General features: G+C 33.9%; 1 protein-coding gene across 3 annotated transcripts in view; it reads right to left on the reverse strand.

Annotated features, from left to right (window-relative positions):
- The window catches only part of FSTL5 (follistatin like 5), a 318510-nt gene that overhangs the window by 246057 nt on the left and 49510 nt on the right, over positions 1 to 22943 (reverse strand). The window lies entirely within an intron of this gene.

The following is a 22943-nucleotide window of genomic DNA, read 5'->3' on the forward strand; positions in this document are numbered from 1 at the left end:
AATGTAGCACAGAAAATTTATTTTGTATTGTGGTGGGTAAAGTGACCAGGTCCCAGAAAAAAAGGGAATTAGTACCATAACAACACACATTAACTACTGAAATTAAAGCTGTTCTTATTTGTATGGTATACAATCCATATTTAGCTTCAAGAAATAATATAAAATCAGATTGGGAAAGAAAAGGGAAATATTGTTTTTAGATCTTCAACTTTTCCCACTGTTTTTCATATTACTGAAAATTCTGATACCTGTAGGTATAGATATGTTTCAGAAACCACATTGTCTAAGGTATGATACACTGGGATTGACGTCTGGTGGGTTTTGTTGAATTTCTACCATTGTCTCTAAACTTAGGGCACATAGTTCATTGAAACTGTAGAGGTGTTCTAGTTTTGCTTGCAAATTTTTTTTTAAACTGTGTAGAAATACACTCAAGGTGTACAGATAATGTTGGTGAGAATTAAGCTTAATTATAATTTTAACCTTAGATGGTTGTGGGAGACAGAAAAATTGCCTCTTTTCTCTATGACAGAGTGCCACATCTCAGAACAACAGAAATACTAAAGTAGATCTCTGCTACTGAAATGAAAAATAAAAAACATGCGATTCATCTCTTCAAGTTGAAGGTTGTTTGTCATGTTAGGCAACCTCAATATGAATGCAATCATCTTCCTGCATGTTGACATAAATCTAGTTTTTCCTTTGCAAATTCTCCTGTAGATTATACACTTCATTCAGTGAAAACATAATACCTTAAGCATGTAGTCTTGATTACCTAAGTTTTTTAATGTTTGTTATCCATGCTCTTGTCATGGTTTAACCCCAGCCGGCAACTAAGTACCACACAACTGCTTGCTCACTCCACACCCCCTGGCAGGATGGGGGACCAGAATTGGAGGTGTAAAAGTGGAAAAACTCGTGGGTCGAGATAAGAACAGTTTTGCTCACCACCAACTGACCGATGCCCAGTCAGTCCCCAAGCAGCGGCCCCACTGCCAACCATCTCCCTAGTTTTATTGCCAAGCATGATGTCATATGGCATGGAATATACCTTTGGTCAATTGGGCTCAGCTGTTCCAGCTGTGCCCCCTCCCAGCTCACTTGTTGGTGGGGTAGTGTGAGAGGCAGAAAAGGCCTTGATGCTGTCTAAGCATAGCTCAGCAACAACTAAAACATCCCCGTGCTATCAACACTGTTTCAAGTACAAATCCAAAACTTAGCCCCATTCTAGCTACTATAAAGAAAATTAACTCTACCCCATCCAAAACCAGCATACCTAAATTTTCAGCAATTCTCTTCAGTGAAAATTAGTGATTCCCAAACAAACTTACAAACATTCTCACCAAATAATATAATCTTTTTCCATTTGCAGGCATGTTGCACTGTATTATGAACATTTAACAATAGCACAGCCATTTTCTTTTGTAATTAGACATTTCAACTATGTCCAGCTGAGTCAAGTAAGACAATTTTAAGAAACTAGAGAAGTATTTTCCAAGATCAAAGCTAGAATTTTTAATTGCTTTTTGTTATTTGTTTTACATTTGAATGATAAACATGTGACCACACCAAATTTAGACTCTATATGGGTTCATTCATGATAGTTTGGGGTTTTTTTATCATAAATTTCTATCTGGTACACTATTTTTGTCCTGCTTATCTCAACAGTGTTTCCTCCAAATAAGGAAATATTAAAGAGAATCACTAGCCAGTAGACTTGCCCTAGATAAACAACAGAAAATATCCTGAGCGGATTAGTGGTTTGCAAATATTTAAATGGTTTCCTCTGAGACAAAAGTCTGGATTCCTTTAATGCAAGCAAGGATTACAAATGTAATCTTATACTGGGGCTAGCTCTTCACTTCAAAAATCTTCTACCAAATCAACAAAATATCTGTTAGGCACAGAAGAATACGACGTGTGATCTACCTAGTGTTTAATAGTCAGGAGGATGCTTTTGTATATTCTAAGGTAAGGAGGTACCATGAGAAAGCCTGACAGAAAGAAGTACAGAAGAAACTCTCAGATTAAAACTTGTAAAGACATTAAAGAAGGACAAGCAAGTTCTGCCCAGGCGTATAATTTTTCCAGAGATATATGATTTCTCCATGAAAATCTGACCACAGTCGATGCGATACACAATATGTACCGTCATTTAGTGCCAAAAATAAAAACACAGAAAGCTTGTAACTTTAGTAGAACTCTTGGAGTATGAACTGGCTACACAAGAACACTGCATGGGCTATCACTAATTTCTGCATTTGAGACTACTGGACTTTAATATTTATGGTTAGACAGCCCATACACGCAAGAATCTTCAATACAGAGATGTATGTGGGATCCTATAGACGCAGATAGTACCTACATTGGCCAGATGAACATTTTAGAACATATTGGACCAGAGGAATTACATGAATTACAAAAGTTTATATGCAGGAAGGAAGCTCAGGATAGTCAGAAGCAGTGGTTGTTCTGCCGCCTAAAAGCATTTATAAGGTCTCTCATGGATTTTTTTTTTACAACTACAGGATGACAGCCACTAAACCACAAAACATCTGCAGCTGCTTCATGAACTCAACACTGTAATCTTTAGAATAAATTCTGATCAGACTTTGTTGACAAATAAAAGTCACCTAAGGTTGAATTAACACAAAGTATCTTCTAACACATAGAGTCAAATTCTCTCTCACTTACAGTCTTGCCCATCTTTCTGAGCAGTATTATGGCCTAATTTCAACAGCAAAGTGAGCAGGACCCAACCTGAATTCAGATCTTTCACATCCTAGAAGACCACATTAACCTCTACGTGACAAAATGGAAGCATAATCTTAATTTCAGAAATTGACTCCTGCCCAGTGTTTAGCGGGAAAAAAAAGAAAATTAAGTGACAAGGATAGCAAGCTGCAGGAGGGTTGGTCTATATGACCTGTAAGGTCACTCCCAATCCAAATTGTTCTATGATTCTATGATTCTAAGTCATCCTGAGTAAGCTACTCAAAACCCAACGTTAAGGGTTCATACCCATTTCCTGAATCTTCCCTTCAACTGCTTCAGCTGCACACTGTGCTTACAGAATTAAAGCAGCTTCTTATTCAATTAAATTCATCTTCTGGATTCTGTGCTGGCAGAAGTTCCATTAATCAACACAAGACTAGCTAACAAACTAATTCAGCCATGTAAAAATGCATGTTTTATAACACCAGTTGGACTGGTTTTGCATTAGAGTCGCCATCTTTCTGACAGCTGTCAACAGATAACATTTATAGGCTCTAGGTTATGTGTTTCTTGCCAGACTATACAACCAGGTGACTACAAACATATCTTTATCTAATTCTTAATTACAACCACAAAATCAACCTTTTCCAACCAATTTCATCTTTGATACGCACTTGTATTTACATTTTACATATCTATTGGTGGCTTACAGTTCTCACAGGCTTTCTTCTATCACGTTGATGGTATTTCACTGTTGTTCCTAAACTGGTTGCTATATTTCTACATGATAAGTAAAAGATACTTAACATTTTGTGTTCACCCTGCCCAAAAAGATTTTCACTCAAGCACCTACTGTAGTGAAAAAAGACGGATATTTTTCCAGGTACCCAAAAAGAATTGTAATGACTACTTACTCTCTTCCTGTAATTTTCAGTAATTCCTGAGTCATTTTATTTTACCATAATTTATGCACACACACATTCTCAGTTCATGGGCTATATAGCTTAACCTATCTTTGAGATAAGATCTTATATCTTATCTGGAAGCCACTGAAAAGTCATGCTACAAAAGGCAGCAAAATATATCTAAGCCAGATTATTTCCTGAGTGCCATGATAGACAATATCATAAAAATTGAGTGTTATAGATAATTTCATTGGCCACCATTAATAAATTGAATTTTTTTCCAGAAAAATTCAAACTTTTCTTTGGAAATATTTGTGGAAAATAATTTTGGAATTATAGTTCATCAAATATACATATATATGTCATTAAAATAGTGACATATATGTGGAAGTATCTCTGATGTAAACTCAAAGTAGACCTGCATTTCTGCTTTTAAAATGTGGCAGCATAGGAAAATACTTTCCTATTCTGCACAGGCTTTACATATAAAGAGTTTAAACACTGAGTTTGAAAGTGCAACCTAAAAAAAAATCCTAATGTCGATGCCTGAAAACCTGTAAGCACTGAAGTTTTACTCAGAAAGCTTGCACAGGAATCTAAATATCTCCTACTTTAACCCATTTGACATTTACAGGATGCATGGCTTTTGCTGAAGTATTCTAAAAAATGCAATCCTGTAATCTCCACCTCCTGTACCAAAAAATGTGTTATTGTCTGGAGTGAAAAAAAACGTTTCCATGTCATTTAGTAGCTTTTTGATTTGCAGTAATGTATTAAAAGCGTTAGACAGTACACAACTGTTTTTTCAGCAACCTCAATATGGGCACTACTTCACTGGTCCTTTAGGATACCAAAAGAAACTTTTATATATTCTAATTTCTCTTCAAAAGTTTCCCATTCCCTTAATGGTGAAATGAAGTGATTATATGGAATATAGAATTTATCTATCCAAAAAATAAGCTCAGAAAACTAAATGAAAATAATTAAAACAAATATCAATGCATTATGTCCTTAACTTCAACATCTTTCCAAATGTTTGTATGTCAACTGCTTTTTAAACTTAAAAAAAAAAATGTAAAAATTTTTTCTAGCTTTATTTTATGGTGTTTAAAAAAATGTTTGCTTGGATTTGGTGGATGTTAATCAATTATTTTAAATAGATTTTTCACAGCATTGCTCAAAATTTTAAGATATTGAAGACAAGAGAAATTAAGAAAAGGAAAGGAAAATAAGCTTTGCTTGCCTGGAATATAACCACGAGATTTTACATTTCTTATAGTACAAGGCCTTTACTGGAAAAGACCGATTTTCTTGTATGTTCATTTCTCCTTGTATTTTAGTTTAGTAAAATTATTACTTTTTTATAGAAAACAAATACAAATCTGTCAAAAATATAGAAGTGTTACAGTTTTTAACTCATAGGTAACTCCAGATTTTTTTTGTGTTCTGGATTAAGCTTAAAATCATTTTGGCAATAAATTTACTTTTGAGGTTCTAAAAAAAAAAAAAATATTGAAATGCGAACAACAGAAGTACATAATACATTTTTGCTGCACTGTATATTTTATACCAAATCTGTTCAGAATGATAACACTCTGCAAAATCTTGGCTGAAACTCCAGCACATCTTGAAATTCACAACTAAAGCACACACAGCAAACACATTATCTTAAACACAATTACTACAGAAGAGAAAGTCAAGCATTTGACATCCCCTTAAGACATTTCTGTGTAAATTTGCATGTCAAGCACATGGCTCTTTGTTGGTGATATGCACAAACTGGAATTAAGGTAATACTAATTTCGTAGACTTTAATTATTACTGAAATAGTAGCAATGTTATACCATCTCTTAACTGCAGCTCTCATTAAAATACAAACAGCAACTATATTTTTAGCACCAAGCAATTAGCTAATACATTCTTTTCTTTGAAGAAATCCCAGCAACCATTCTGATTATAGTCTAAATGATAGCCTAAGACTGTTACTTCATTGAGGGCCAAAGAAATATACTTTGATTTTTCAAATATCTATTTTGTAACATAAATATTTCTAGTTTTAGAAATCAGTAGATGATACATATTCTGCTAAGCCTTGTAGTTGTATCAATGAAGGGAAGAAGCGGATCAAATCAGAACGTATTGCACATTTTCTGTTATCTGAATAATGTAAAAACCACAAACTAGTTATCAATTTTTCAGATAACATAAAATGGAATGGTTTATTTTTTCATTATACGAATTTCATTATTTAGTAGAATAAAATGACTACTCCATTATTTATCATTTGCTGCTTATTTATTTAGTATAGGGCTAGCCAAACATTTCGGCCCAACAGACAAAAAGTCATTTTGATATTCTTCAAGATGACATTCTTTCTAGCTCCAGAAAAACATGTCAAAATATAAAAGGTGAACAAAAAAGAAGCAAGACATACCCTGTTCTCCTTCTCTCAGGAAAATAAAACCAAACCAACCAAACAAAAACCCACACAGAAACAAAAAAAGATGAAACTATGGAATACTTAGTAGTGAGAAAATAATAAGGAAAAGGAATATACTAAAAGTAAGGCATTTGTATGTGCCTTTAAGAGCCAAGCTGAAGAATTCTACATATCTAATTTTTTTCTGATTTTTGTATCCTAAAACTGGCTTTCAGCCTCTGTTTTACACACAACATGACCAAGTTTCAAAAATGCATATATAAGCATTGGCATTTAAATGGACGCAATGTATATTTCAAGCTCTTCATCATGTATCTGTGCGGAAAGACTGAGCAGACTCACAGATTCAGTAGGCTGGGTTCTGCCTCTCAGTCGCTTCACCACAGGTTTCGCGTGGCTCTAATGAATTCACTTGATGTAATATGGATTTCAGTTCCCGCTTCTGAAAGGCTTACCCAAACTCATAGAGCTCTTGGGGAAAAAAAGCACCACTAATAACTGAGGGCATACACATACTGCAAATAAAGGTCATTTTCAGTGGCTGGGTTACATGTATGCTCCGTAACTTTGACAAAACCAGGTATTGACATAAGCATTCCTTCAAATTAGAGGACCTACATCCTATAGAGAGTTTGAAATTTAATCTTATCCTTGCAGCTTCTTCTGTTGTATGTGGTGGCTGATAAACTGCTACTGTTTATTTTTTATTTAGAAAATAACAACGTAGGATCTCCTGTTCACTGACTTCTAGAAATGCGTTCCCTTCTGTCTATTTGTTTAGTGGAAATTCTTCTCATATTTCTCAAAGCAGTGCCACCGTCTAAAGTTACAAAACATTTAAGACGGAGTAAAAAGTTATGATTCTTTTAGTTTTCTTTGTATGCATGACTTGATTCACACAGTCGATATAAAGCTTACTACAGCTCACAAGTCCAGAGTCCAACACCAAGGAAAAAATTATGGCACAGATAACTGAATTGCTTCACTGGTGTCCAGATGTTCTCTTATTTTGAGAATGATGCCAGAAAAATTGCCCAGGTCTCCCTCTTAGTATCTTAAAACACTTCCGTTGTTGCTCTGATGTCCTGCTCCATCTTCTACAGATGCCATCTTGGATGAAAAGAGGTGTGATTAAATTGGCTGCTCAAAATTATGTTTAACAGACAGGTATTAATTTCAAAAGAAAACTTTAAAATGCATTGTTTAAGTCTGTGGCTGGAAGATGGTAGGATTTTGTTGTCCCCTATTTTGATGTTAATCACAGCCCACCTTTCGTACCTCATCTTAATCAATGAATATGGAAGTTTTCGATGCAAAGTCACACTTTTGGCAAGTGACTTCATAATGTCTTGTGATAGTCTGTATCGCTGGTATTTGGAAAGCAAGAACATTTTCATGAACAGAATCAGTCAAAAAGAGGTACAAATTTTTAAATGACTGATTTCTACTCCATATTTTCCAAAGCATACGGGAGCAATTTTGTAAATGTATTGCTAAGATACTTTCATGGATTTCGAAAAGGATTTTTTTTCTGCGTTATAAAAGCTTGCAGAATGATGTGCTCTGATTTAAGTCTCTGCACTCAAAGTCTGGCACACCTGCAGAATCCCACTGAAGTCAATCAGGCTCAATATATGTATGTAAGATTCTGCCCTTACAGAACACCTTTTGACTCCATGGCCTGCAAAATATGATTGCACACCAGTTAAAAAAATCTTTGTATTCAAATTAGTTTTCATTAAAATTGCATTGATTAGATAATTTTTAGACCATTTAAAAAGCAGTAACCTATATTGCACTACTGTTTGAAGGTAAACTAGTGTTCGCAGTAACCAGTGTCGCCCAAGAGTTCTTAAAAAAGTGATATGCAAACATACTATGAACTAAAATAGTTTGTTTGTGTACACTTAGTATTCTATGAATGAAAGCACTTTTCTTCAAGTTGTCCTTCCAGTGACCTAGTTGGAATTAAAGAACATCAAATTCTAAGCCTGTTTAATTTAGAATAGCAAAGAATTAATCTTAATAATAAAATAACTCCATACAGCGTTGTTTTTGAATCATTAGAGGATTTGCAGATCGTATCTTGTGAATGCAAACAAGATAATCATACAAGCACAGACACGAAATAACCCTTTTTCCAAACACTGGTGGGCATGCATATTCAACAAAATGTAAATATTGACTTTTCTGATAGCGACTAGATCAGATTGCTAAGGTGTCTAGTGGGACACTGTAATCCCACTGTGGGAAACAGTACTGACCTTCAAGCTCAATATGGCTAGCATGTAGCTTGCTTGCATTTATGATTCCCCTAACCTCTCAGCATTTGCCACAACTGGAAGAATAAAGTAGACATGTGGAAAAGGGCAGTCTCAATCAGTACAGAACAGCTTGAAAGAAAGTAAACAGGCTTCACGTCTCACAATAGCTCTCTAGAGAGGCAAGGAAAGGAAGAAATGTCATTTGCAATTGACCGCTTATAAAGATAAGTGGACACATAAAAAGACTCTTTTTTCTTAGTAAGCAAGGAAAGGGGATCATAACAGGTCACACATCTGCACGCTCAGCAATCAGTATGGCCAACAAATAGGTTAGAATATAGACATATGAAAAATGATAATGTTTTAAAGAGCATTCATCCAGACTGAGTGTATACAGTTATGAAGATAGCTGTGTTTTGGTGACATGCCTTTGCTCAGATAAAGAATGGGCACATTGGAAATAATTAGCCACAAAATATTTTAGTTACCTGGTAATGTTTCAGATGATCAGTTCCCAAACCCAGTCACAGGTATTTTGAATTACAGTACAATAATTTTCTTTTTTAAGAACTAAAATTTAATTTAATTATAAAAAAGCATTGTGTAATATATGTTTCTAAGAAAAACCAACAGCAAACCCAGAGAAAATCTACCAGAACAAAAAAGCTAAAAAAACAGTTTTGAATTCAGGCTGAGAGTAGGGCGTTCATTTTGCTGATATTGAATGACGAGACGATACTGTACACAAGTTGTGTAGCTTTGGGTATTTGTTTCAGCAATTTTAAGAACAATTGTTGAAAGATATAAAAATTGCTTCAGCTAAGATTTGGAATACATACACTTTTCATAGCACTTGTAAAATGTGCATATAAATAATTTGAGTAGTATTAACTTGAACAGTTCTACTTCAAGTAAGTACACTTTAGAGACTAACTGTATAGTGTGCTGTTAAAATTTTTGCTAGCTGCTATTGATCTGAGCTTTGAACATCATTAACACCCAAAATTAAATAAGAGAATATTGACTGACAGTATTTTAATTACAACCCGAGTTTCCAATTGTATTCAATCCTTCTCATTTTATGCTTACCTTAATAATCTGGATGTGAAATCATTGCTGACTCACAGATCAGTTTCAGATATATAGTTCTCTATTATTATAAACATGTTGCCAGGCTCTTCTGACATCATTAGCAAACATCTGTTCCTTTTATAATCTTTAGCTATCAAAAGTAAAGAGGATACCATATGGGCATCACTTGCATATCTTGCTTGCTTTTTACTGCTGAAAAACTTAGCACACCTGCACAACACTTGTGGCCTTGTCTGGGATTTCTATACAATGATAAATGTAAGACAAGAAGGAGTGAGAAAAGCTTAAGACTGTTCAAAATGGAAAGAATTTAAGGGACAAAACCAGTAAGGTCTTAATTAAATAAATAACTTTTAACAGTGACAACTTGTCTTGGGAAACTTTCAAATGCCAGTGGGTGAGCAAACTGTTATGTCTATCCTGCAATACATCTAGCTGTTATTACTTTTGGTAATGGACAAAGCTGTGTATGTTCTGATGAAGAGCACATGGCATTGGAGTCCTATGTCATGTTAAACCAATTAACTATGGCCAAAAAAGCACATCATTACTCTCTGTAATGCATCCAATGACTTATTAAGTCTGCCAAAATTTGTATTTCAACAGAATTGTATTACGTGAGTATGGTTTGAATCTGAACTGCAGTCATCCTGGACGGCATTGATTAACGTTTTAGTTTGTAACTGCAGTAATCCTTCTCTGGTAGAGAAGTACACATCAGAAAAAAATGTAGTATTTTAGAGAATATACGTAACAGCAGGCAGGTTAATAAATGTTTGTCTGAGGGTGGTGTTTTCAATGGAATGCAGCTGCGAAATAATCTGACCTACGGTGTTCTTTGTTCTGATGTTCTTTTCTTTGTCATTATGTTCCAGCTTACTAGAGTGAATAAACTTTTAAGAGGTGTGTGAGGATTGATTTAAGTGTGCCAAATACTATCCCCTTTATCCTATTCCATTCTCCTCCAAAGCCTAGTCAATTGAAACTCAAATCTCATCTGTCACTTAAGAATTGCCAAAAGAAACGCAGCTCTGTCTTCCACTTCAACAATTCTTTGTTCTTTTTACCTTTCCATGCTCTCACAAAAGACCTGCAGACACAGTGTTATTAACTGAATGTTGTGGGGCTTTATTTATTTATTATTATCTTGGAATAACTTTAGAATTATTAACATTTGTAAAAATGCCATTCGTTTTTCCCCTAGGTTCTGAATCAGTTCAGAGTCAGGTTGTGAAATGCATTGAAAAGAAACAAAACTCTTTATCTGTGAAAACAATTTTAATATAACAGTTAATCTTACAATCTTATTTTTGAACAGACCTGAAGATCACAGTGAAAAAGTGAAGTCTGTGGGTCAGATATCAATTCTAGGTAATTTCTTTAGTAACAATGCAATTACTCGGACTATGACGGTATACATTAAGAGCAAGGTCTATGTTGTACTATACATCTTTGTAAGTAGGCTTTCTTATTTATTTTAAACAAAGCATTAAATGATTAAGCTGAATTCCAGTTTTGAGATCTGTCTGTCAACACAGCACAGTGGTTGTACAGTAAACTAGTCAGTAGTGCTACCACTGTAATACCATGGAGAAAAACAGAGTAAACTGCAAGAAAATATTTGACTCACCAGTTGTTCTCTTGAGGTAAATGTTCTTTATTTTAGTCAAAAAAATAAGTAAAAGTACTCAAGTAATAACAAGTGAATAAAGTATGGTTCAAATATAATGGAATTGCAGCATTTACCATATTTTAAAATACGCGCATACTTTCCATATCAGTGAAAAGTTGTCTGCAGTTTTAGTGTGGTGGTGTCAGGGGATGAACAGCATCCTATAGAATCTCTTGAGTGTTATGTTACAAATGATGCTCATATTTCAGTGTAAGAGTTATTTCTAACTTTGTATTTGTTAGCTCCAAAGTTTCTAAGTCCACTTTTCCAATGACAAATATGTATACTCAAAAGATAATAACTAGAAAATAAAAGAGACAGAATGAGTCTGAAATGTTTATGTAAATTACTCAAATTCACAGCTGTTACTATATAATAAGTGCATTGGAATAACAATATATGTCTGTAATTTTTCTTACATGCACATGTTCATTATTTCTTCAACTAATCTAGAGCTCTGAGAGGGGGTTACACATATCCTGATGACCACTACAGAGATACCTACTGATACATATTGCATATATATTAACATATTCTTATGTATTATATATATAATGATAATGGAGAAAATGTGAAGACAGAAATGTACTCCAGGTGTGGTTTATGGCATTCATAATAGAATGAAACTCATACGAGATTTATCTGACTTGTTAGCAGATTTAGGAATTGTACACATAAATAAATTTTTTCTTCTTTTGGTTTTCTTTATGGCAGAGAAAAGGACATTTGATTTCATTTTTTTTTTTAATGTAATATTCACATTATTCAGAAACTTAGAGAGGAAAAATGGCCCCTGACAAAATTCCAGAAGTCTTCTGCAAAGTGATATATCTATACTAACTAGAGATGTAATGGTTATTTCTGTGTGTAGCAGCATTGTAGAGCTCACACAAGGGATTGGTATCCCTATGTAGTTTTTTTCAGTCCTCCATGTCCTTCTAAAATTTAGACTACATTCTGTTGAATTGTTAAATCTATTTCAAAGTAGACATTTTGAACTTTACTAGAGAGAAACTTTGTAATTTCATATATTTAGATTCTCCTCTGCCCTTAAGACAAGACTAGATTTCACATTAAAGAGGAAATATTCTGGAATATGTGTTTTTTAATAATACTAGCTTTGGTTTACTTTTTGTTTTTTTTTCTTCTTAAGAGGTACACAAATCGCAGGTGGCTTTATGAAGTAATTTGATTTAGCGTTTGAGCACTGAAGACTTGAACTAAATTTGTAGAGAGAATGCAATGCAATGAGAAAGTATACTTGGATTCTTTAACACTCTTAATATAAACACCAGTGCAGTGTCTCAGGGCTGTGCGTGTCATGTTTCTCACATGTAGTGAATATTGATTTGATTACACTAACAATAGAAATCTAAGAATATAGAATGGGTCATTCCCTGTGAAGCTTAGAGCTCTCATGGCTTTGGTGCATTTAGGTCCTGTGGTTTAAAATGTTACCCACCTCTTCTGCATACCCTGCTCCTTTGCAGAACCTTACCATTCTTGTAATGAGGAGCAAAATATGATTAGTATCAGCACCATAGGTATCTTAATTAAGTTTGGCACATAATAGCCAATGGGGGCAGGTTATTTCACACTAATTGTGATGTAGAAGGCAATTGTTATGCCTAAAAATAATCATCAGAATGCTAAAAAAAGAGCAAATTGTGTTTTGCATTGCGGACTGTTGAAGTAAGATAATCTTCATATCTTCACACTTTGAAGTTTTCCTTTTAGAATAGATACTGGAAAAAAATAGTGTATGCTGGAAACTATTATAATACTGTTACACTAGAAATATACATTGTATTTGTAAATATCTATACAATGTAATAGTTAAAGAACCAACGTTAAAGTTTTGGGGAAAGCAACTTTCAGTATTTGTTTTTAATTTTCTGTAGCATGACCCTTGCTTTATCAGAAGATCTCAGTATTATCTCAATGTAAGCTTATCTAAAATGGTCTGCTGTGATACCTTGATGCTGAACAAAAAGGAGGCTATGATATTTATATCGCTGAAAAAGATATCCTTCGAGATTCTTTTAAAAATCCAGAGATCTTTATAAGGTCTACAAGCATGCTTTTTTAGATATGAATTTTAAACCCAATATAGACAAGAGTTCAATTACACTGTTCATAAAGGAGTATTTAAAGGTGAGGCATGGTTGTCCTGAAAGAAAAAGTGAAGTCCAGGAGGAGAGTATAACATTCAGAAGCAACAGACCATGTGTACAGGTATTTCAGAAATAAAGCCTTTTTAACTTACACTGTTTCAAAATAAATACATGTAAATAGATGTCTTTTTAATTCAGGTACCATGCCACTGTTTTTTATTGTACATTTATAACACTAAAGTGTAATAACTATCAACATAACTTACAGGTAGTTTTTCTGTGCTGTTTATAGGCTATAAACCATTTCTTTTAAAAATACTTATGCAGAAAAAAACAACGCATTTGTGTTACGCAGGAGAAATTTCCTTACTCGTACCATCTAAAGCAGAATTACTTTTTGCATTCATTGTACATTCTTTAGAATGCTTTTGATTATATATTGGGAACATACTTTTTCATATCACATATCTCTTGCAAGCAACTTAAAGAACAACCAGAACCTGCATCACCTTGAAAGATGAGTCTAGTGAACATGATTTCCACCCGCACCTTCACTCCCAATTAATGCAGCACTGTAGATCACTCAGGTGCCGGTTGAAACAATTACAATGTTCGTGTTTTGCCTTACTCGTTGCATAGCACGGGTTGATACATTTCATTATCCATCAAGGTCGTGTTCTAGTTTACTCCAAGTGAACTCGTTTGCCATCGCTTCAAACACTAGAACACGATTAACAGTGTCAGATCCTGTTAACGTTTACATCATAACTGGAAGCAGATATTAAAGTGAAGTGCAAATTAAAGACTGCTAAAATGCCTGCCACTAACAATTATGGTGGGGCAGTATTAAATTTCTCATTTGTTTCCAAAGGTCAGATGAATAAAGCTGCATGGCACATTATCATGAAGGGTGGACCCAGCTGTCTGTTTTGATTATGCTTAAAAGTCTCGTGTTTCTAAGGAGACTTTGTAAGGAATGAATGCATCCATTTTAACTGGCAGTTTAAATGTGGGCAATTAGACCCTTTTCTGAAGAGATCCAAAACAGAGGTTGCTGCTGATCACGTCTTTATGCTTTTCAATTTACAAATATAAAAAGTAGGCTTCTTTTATAAATTCATTTCAGTTTCTAATCCTTAAATTTTAAATAGCTGTCCAAGTACCTGAAGAGAGAATTCCTTAGATGAGCCAGCTAAAAACTAATCTGCATCAAATATTAAAAATAGACCCATTGAACACAACTTAATGAAACTTTCTGGTTTGTTTTTCCCCCTCTTTCCCTTTTTCGTGATTCAGAAGAATTTTCAAGAACTTTATTAAAAGAAATAGTGGAGTTTTTTTCCCAGAACAAGAACAGCAACAATTTCCTGCTATTTTATCTATATGACAGAAACACGAAAAAAATATTCTCTGTCATTGTTCCTACTGTGAAGAACATAGGGATCTTTAAGGAAAAATGTTAGTTGCATGGATATCTAGTACAGATATAAATCTATCTATCTAATATCATAGTAATAATCTAGTACCATGATATAGGAATAAGCAAAATCCCATGGGGGTTGCACAAGTGAACATAACAATATTACAGGTATATTGCCCATTTGGTACTTAAGAGTTCTAGCATTTGAAATTATTTGGAAAATAAATTTCAGGTCTGTTTCCAGGTAAAGAACAATTATTTTCCCCGGAAAATTTACACTGGAACTGATCCCCATTTATGCAAAACTTTTTCAGAAAATAATTTCAGCACAAAGAGACTTTAATAGGCTTTAAATGAGGAAAATTTTATTTTCTAAAGTTGGACCATATAGATGTTGGCGAGCCATAGATATTCCACAGCTTAGAACTACAAGCAGTTTAACTACTTAAAAATTTTAATTAATTTAAAACTGTGGATAGTTTAAAGCTTAAAATTTAACATGAGTCACATTAAAACCTATGTTTAAATTGCAGCTCTTCAAGTGAATAGTACAAAAAGATAGAGCACTTTTTTTATGCAGTTGCATACATGTTTAGTAAATGAATGCAACTTTTTATCCTTTCTCCCTAATAATAAAAATTCTGGGTATTTTTAAAAATAGCTTTTAAAGTTTTGTTAAAATGTAAAAATGAATTTGACATTGTAAAACAAAATTGTTTTGTTTTGCTTTTTTCTTTGTACCCACATAAATTAACAAAAGTCACAGCATTCTGTAAAGAAAAAGGAAGCTACTGATTTGGCAATAAGTTGCCAGTAGAGTTACTAAGATGTAGATCTGCATATATTGCTAAAGGAATTAAATGATTGTCAGGTTTATAATGAAAATAAGATTAAATATGATGGCACAAATTTCAAGAAACCAGAATAACCTTTTTTCTAATAATCAAGGTTATAATTTTGAAACAGAAAAGGAAAAAAACATCAGCTGTGTGATGACTTGAGTAACCATTCATAAAGAAACAGGTGTGTTCATAACACATCAAGAACAATTCTCCTACCAGAGACAGAGAAATACTAAGATGTATTATATATGACAATACTTCAATCTAATCTGATATACTCTATTTGTGTCTGAATATTCATGTTTCAGATTGAATTGAATTTAATCTTGAACAAGTACAGAGATGGGCTACTGCAGCTACTGCAAAGAGTATTTTATAAGTGAAAACTCAAGAATTCAGCTTGTTTTGCCTAGCGGAATGGAAGACTTGAAAGCATTTTTGTAAAAATGCTTGAATAGAGTATGGAACTCCCAAGATGAAAAGTTAGCTAAATTATCATTATTTTCAACAAGAGGCAGTTCTCCTTGCATGCAGAAAGACATTTCTCTACGTGCACATTATTCCTCTTTGCATGAATTAATATGGTAGCAAAGCTTCCCTTACCTGGAAGACTAATCTAAGGCAATCTGTTTACAGGGCAAGATAATAAGCTTCATTTGGAATATGATGAAACCTCTGATTTGCAGCCTTCCATTTCCTGTGTAAAGATAACTCTATTTGCGTAGCCAAGGCCTGGATCATTTTCTTTAAAGCCTTCGTTTCAGTGTTCTTTCCCACCTTTGCAATATTTTGTGTAAGCTAAGTCTCCATTTTTCATACCAGCCCCTCATACCTTTGATGATTTGATACAGCATGAAGTAATCCGTGTTCTCAGGAGAGAATATGTGTAAGGCTTTAAAACACAACCTGCCTTGAATATCCAAGGGTAGAATATGCCTTTAAGCTTCCAAAGCTTTTTAGAGATCAAGTATTTAAAGTCACTGCTAGCTTTTTTCATAGTCATGGGACACACCACTTTCGGTTTTAGAGTCCAAAGAGGAGTGGACTTTATTGGATAGTCTCAGTGAAAACAGTTCAGGTGAACATTCAATTTGCATCATGTCTTTACCTGATTATTGTTTGTCATTTGACCTATGCTTCCATCACCTTGGAGTGCCTGATTAATCTTCAAGAAGGAATTGTATTTTATTAATTTATATTCATTCAAATATTTTCTAGTCTTTAAGATGCTATCTGAAATCCTAAAGATAAATTCCTTATACATTTTTAATGTATATGAGATATGGATAATTGTCAGAAAAAATTTGTCTTACAAAGGTGTAATAGCTGACAAGTAAGTTTTGCTCATATACTGAAAGGATAACCATATGGTATCATGGCAATGGTAGTAACAAACTAATTCTGTGTGGTCATGCATAACTATAAGTGGAGGCATTTGGCTGTTTAGGCAACAGTTATTAATCAAAAAGCTGTTTATCAGCATTTCCAGCCTGGGAATGAAAGACAATAGGATAGATTTTTGTCTATACATCTATCAGACTTTTCTTGCACAGAAATTGGTTAAAAGGTATATCCATGGTTGATAAAGTCCTGGCTGATCTTGGCTAAATAATCTAAGAGATTTGACACAAATGACTACACATTTAAATACCATTCTGTAAGCAAGTGTCTTGTATTCAAAAGCAAAATGTAGTGGAATGTTTCTCCTCTTCATGCTTGCTGGACTTCGTAGCACGTAGAATCTATTTGCATATATGGTGCACTGCCTGTAAATTTTTGTTTAACTGGAATTTGGCTTCCTGTCTAGACTTAATCTAAGCATAGACTTAACTCTCTATTCTGGCAAGGTCTCAATACAAAAATTCTCGATAATAACGTTCAAATTACTCTCTATTTAAATTATACACAAAGAACACAGATACAATTGAGAATGCTCGCCCATTAGCAGTAATCAGTGAAATCTTGATGGTTTTTATTCTCTTAAAACTCCTGTAAAAATCACTGATGACATTGCTTGAATAGAAATTTAAGAAAAAGTTTTATTATGGTTAAAAAATAAATAAATCTGAGAATATTGAGGCAAGCATTTTTCTTAGCTTTATAAAATCCTACATAGAACTGATTAAATGAAGGCTCTCAGGAGGAAAGGAAGAAGAATGAATTTCAGCAAACAGAAAGGCATACAAAAATCCCATTTGTATTATAAGTGCCACCAAGGTTTTAATTAGCACACATTGATTCTTCCTCATGAAATGTAAAAGCTGTGATTTTGTAGCTTTAAGGATAATTGCTCACTAAAAATGCACAAGAAATGGGGAAAAAAAGACAATAAAATAATATTCTGGTATTATAATTTCTTCACTCAAAAAAATCATTTATCTAGCTTGCACTCAGGTCTAATTCGTGGTAATCTGACCTTCTTTCCCCAGAAACACTGAAAAATTTCTTTATAATTGTTATTGACATCTCAAAATAGAAGCAGTATATGGAGTTACAAATATGATTAATAAAATAAAATTGGCAGAAGTTTTACAGAATCATAAAAGCTAAAGAGAATGCATTTATGTTGCTTAAACAGTCTTTATAGGGTGTTTCAACATGCTCCTATGTAAATATACATGAATAAACTTGTAGAAATACACATATATATGTTCCCAGACATACACACATGTAAAAAGTCCAGAGTGAGCCATAAATAGATGGGGTTTTAGTTTTGCTGGGTTTTGCAAATTTAGTCTGGAATTAATTGTGTGAAGGATGAATCTAGGCTCCCACTTGTTCACAATGATGAGTGGCACAGTCACTAAGCTCTTCGATATTTTAATCAAAATGCAGTTTAGCTTTAAAGTGTTCTTATTACAACCTGATAAATGCAATTTAATAGTATCTATTGACACTAATTGACCAGTTTAGATTTTATATTTTTTTGCTTTTGCACATTAGTGAAACATTCGTTATCTTTACATCTGGACATGTAAGAAAATGTAACAGAATGGGGGATTTCACGTAGTTTCACATCATCTACTCTTTTTTTATGTGTTCATCTAATGAAATTAAAACCCTTATGCAGGTACTTGCTGTTTTCTATTTAAGTTTAAAAACTTAGTTTCTACCTATGAAAAAACAAATCAGAAGCTTAAGTTAGATATTTGAGGCAGTCAGTACAAGTATTTTCTGTACCTTGCATTAGTATAAGGACAGCCAGAAAACATACTGAAACAAGTACAAGTATGAAACTTATTTTCCATAGAAAGCTTGATAATGATGCTAAACTCAGAAATTTGTCTACGTGGTAAAGATTATTTTAAATTATATGTTGGGATGGATGCTGATATTAATACAGATAATTTTGCACATGGTTGGTCATTATTTAAACTGTGCACAAATTTGAAATAGACCTGGCTGGATAAAGCCCTAAGCAACCTGGTCTGACCTCATGCCTGACCTTGTGTTGAGCAGGAGCATGGACTAGAGATCTCACAAAGTCCCTTTCGAAGTGAATTACTTATGACTGCTGATTCTTTGTTCTGTGCATTTCTGACTTAAAAATATGATTAGCTTAACAGAGACCACTCTAAACATTAATGATGCAAACAAAAATCTTTCAAAGTTACTCAATAATAAATTGTTTTCACAACCTCATAAGCCTTTCTGGTTGGAAAAATGTATAAAGAGTTTTTAACAGCGAATATAACTGACCATACCAAGTGCAATTTTTAAAAGTGACTGTTATCACATGTTGAATGGCCCATTTCAGTTCTCTGCAATTGAAATTTAAATGTTTGCTTTGACAAGTAACTCAGTGTAAAAGAAAAACTGTTGTTGAAATGTGGCATTTCATTCTCTTGAGGGAAGTGGTCAGGTTGCCCTTACGTAACAGTAAAAGCAATGTCATGACATGTCACAAAAGTGAGGTCTAGCAACAGGCTTTTTAGGTTTTATGTAACTTCTTTAATACAAGCCTTGAGTATAGTCTTTTTTCTGCTCCAGAAAACTGGGAATTAATTTGTTTCCCTTATTTTCTGATCCTTCTGTTCTTTGCCTTCATATGAAGGTAATGTTAAATAAATAAAAAATCCCAAACAAAGACCAAAACACCCGACCTTATCATCTAGTGGATGATGGAGTTAAGGATTTGCCATTGGACCCTTACAGTAACTCAGAGTGCACAGGAGTCAAATTTTCCAGAGACACAGCAATGGAATCATTTGTTTCTCAAAGGCTTCTCTCACAGGTATTTCAACAGTGTAGGGAGTGTTCTTTGTTTAAAATATGTCTCTGTCTGTGTTTCTCCTTACTTTTGAAGTAAAAGAATGTGGCATACTCCAAAATGTATACAGAGTCAGTAGTGAAGACTGGAAGAGTAAGATGGTTTTTGGTGCAGACTGCACCACATGAATTTCAGATTTCTTATGGCAGATGTTGTTGCTATGATGAATAAAAACAATATGTTAGTCTTTGATAAAAAAGAAAAAAAAACTTATTTGGAAAATGTTCCAGACTGTGACTCGAAGTTTATCTTGTAGCATCTCTCTATTTTCTCCTTGTGGTCAGTAAAAACTGTGCAGAAAGATGATATCTACCCAGAACAGAAACGAGAACTTAGGAAAAAGCATTTCTTGTGAACCTTTAATATAATAGGCTTTAAATCTATATATTTAAAGACACATTTGAAGGTATTGTGTCATCTACTGCAAGCACAGTAAAAATAGCAGGAAATCCTGAGCCTTTCCCATGCATTTCTTTATTTCCATTCCAATTCGAAGAGTTGGATTAGGCAAGATTTGGAAGTGTAATGTAGTTCGAGATTAAAACATATCAGCTGAAGTATCCAGCAGTATAGATGCTTCTCAGTTTAAGTTAGTTTTCTGGGGGTGTTTGGGGATTTCTCAGTTTAAGTTAGTTTTCTGGGGGTGTTTGGGGATTTCCAATGTGCCCATGCTTTATCTGAGCAAAGGCATTAAAATGATGAAGTTTGGCAAAAAGTTGATATTTGTCAGTAGACGACCCTCTGGTTCTTCAGAAATAAAAGTTATCCAGAATAATGTTGTCAGAAAAAATTTCCACTTTCAAGTTCGTAAGGTACTTTATTAAAGGCACCTGAAAGTCTCCAAAGTTAAGCATAAGGTGGGAAGAAAATTCTGCATACTGCTTAAATACAACACGATTTCTGATATTGCTAAACATTTTTCCAATTCATCGCAAAAATATCTATTTTCCAATCCACTATAGGTATGGACTAAGATTTTCAGCTGTCTGAAGGCGTCAAGAGTGGCAAAGACAGGCAACGAAGGTCAAATTGTCACTCTAAACTAGCAAATAAAATTTATCAAGATTTTAGCTGGTGATTGTTTGCCTGGTTATTTCTTTTGTGTTAAAGACATGTGCTATGAAACTAATTTCACTTTTATTTTGCACTGGTGATAATCATTTTCACGCAGGAAAAATTCTCAGAAGTATAAGGAAATTTTCCAGTGTACACTAAAATTGTAAAATGCTAATGTATTGTTTTACACAAGACCAGCGTTTTTTCTCAAACAGTGTACACAAAGTTCTGTTACCCATTAAATGAAACAAGAAAGAATATCACAGATCAGAGAGACATGGGACTAGTGTCAGAACAGGCCATTTTTGAGTATTGGCTTCAATTTTGGTGTGATTGACTGAGTGGCCAAATGAAGAAGTAACAGATGGGAAAAACAAGTGGGTCAGAAAAATGTCAGGGGAAAAAACAAATACTGCAAAAAAATAACATCATTACTAAAATATGAATAAGAATCAGATTTTATAGTGATAAATGAAATAAAATGAAAAATTAATAAGCATTTATAATATAATAAGACACAGAACGGTGCTTGTTACTAATGTCTTGATCCTGCTGAAGTCAAAAGGGATTTGACTTTATGTCTGCGGTAATATCCTCCTCTTATAAATATACAATCCTAAAGTAACACCGGATAAAAACTAGACACTGAAATACTGACATCAATAGAAGTTATGAGGCACACCAGAGACTCCAGAGTTTCATTTGGTAGGGATCTTTAACACAGGCTGTAATTTAGTTGCCCTCTGAATTAAGAAGTTAACATTGGTTCTGAAAGTTTCAGAACATTTAAGGAACTACAGAAAATGTTTTTGATCTTTTACTGTATACAGTAACTTCCATAAGCAGTGTAAGGAATACTGTTAGAACCCTGTCCTGAGAACCTGGGGATAACTTACCTATCTCACAAAAACACGTGAAGAGCATAAAGCATTTAGATACTGCATATGAAGGGTAGATGCTCATTGACAACACAGAAATGTTTAAGCTGAAATCTGAATTTAGCCGTATTTCATGCAAACCAACCACTATTTTAAGCAGAAAATCTTTTAACAACTTATAGGCCGTAAGTTACAAGTGAAATAAAAATACCTTTCTGAAAGTTCGCAATGACATGAAAAACTAACACAGGAAAACAAATAAGAAATTTAAAGATTATGAAAAAAGAAGGCCAAAAAAATTAACCACAAAATAAACCCAAAAAAACGTTAAGCAGGTAAGCATATCTGTATATATAGACAAATGGAATAATTTTTCCAAAGCCCACCCTGTGTGTGAGCAGTCTTTCAGACCACTGCAACCTTCCAAGTTGAATTGTCAGTTTAGGCAGAGACATCCACAGCATGCAGGGAGTTTAGTAGATTACAAATTTCCCCAAGAGATGTTACGGATATAATCACAATAAATTTTGTGCAGCTGAGCACTAATTCCACTGCCTGTTTGGAGCTAATGGATATCTCCGTTCAAGTAAAGTTTAATGCTGTGCTTTGGCTGTGGTTGCAGGCAATGTTTTATAAGACTTTGAAAATTGTATCTGTGGTTAGTTAAGTAAACTAACAGCGAATGAACATGATGTCTACTCCCAAATAGCTCATTATTTTGTTCCTACTTTTACTTGTTCCTGACCTATATACCATAATGACCTTGCATTGGACAACTGAGTGGGGGGTGGGGAGCGTCAAACAGCTTAATATAACTGAAATAAATCATAAAAATCCAAAAGAATGGCCAATTTCTATACCCTTCTTTATAGACAGAGGCCGAAAGTTTGTAATTTAGTATTAAGTATTCACTTTCTGTAATCTAATCTGAGTTCTCACAATCTTTTATATAATTTGTGTTAAATCATAATACAAGAAAGGTTTTTGAACAGTACGTCAGGCATACACTCACTACATCTACAGATGATTCAACTTCATATCCTACTACCTCAGAAAAGAAAACTATGACTCACAAACTGGTTGAAACTGAAGGGGGATTTTTTTGTTTTACCATGTATACTCTTCAAATGAAGGACCATATTTTCTTGAGATGATGTAAATTAACATATCATCACGAAAAATGAGATTGTCTTAACACAGCTCCAAACAACCATCAGATTTACTTCATCTTTAGGTGCCCGTGTATAGTCTTAGCATGAGGGAAAGCAAGGAAGT

Source organism: Opisthocomus hoazin, chromosome 5, assembly GCF_030867145.1.
Source record: "Opisthocomus hoazin isolate bOpiHoa1 chromosome 5, bOpiHoa1.hap1, whole genome shotgun sequence".
Classification (NCBI taxonomy): domain Eukaryota; kingdom Metazoa; phylum Chordata; class Aves; order Opisthocomiformes; family Opisthocomidae; genus Opisthocomus; species Opisthocomus hoazin.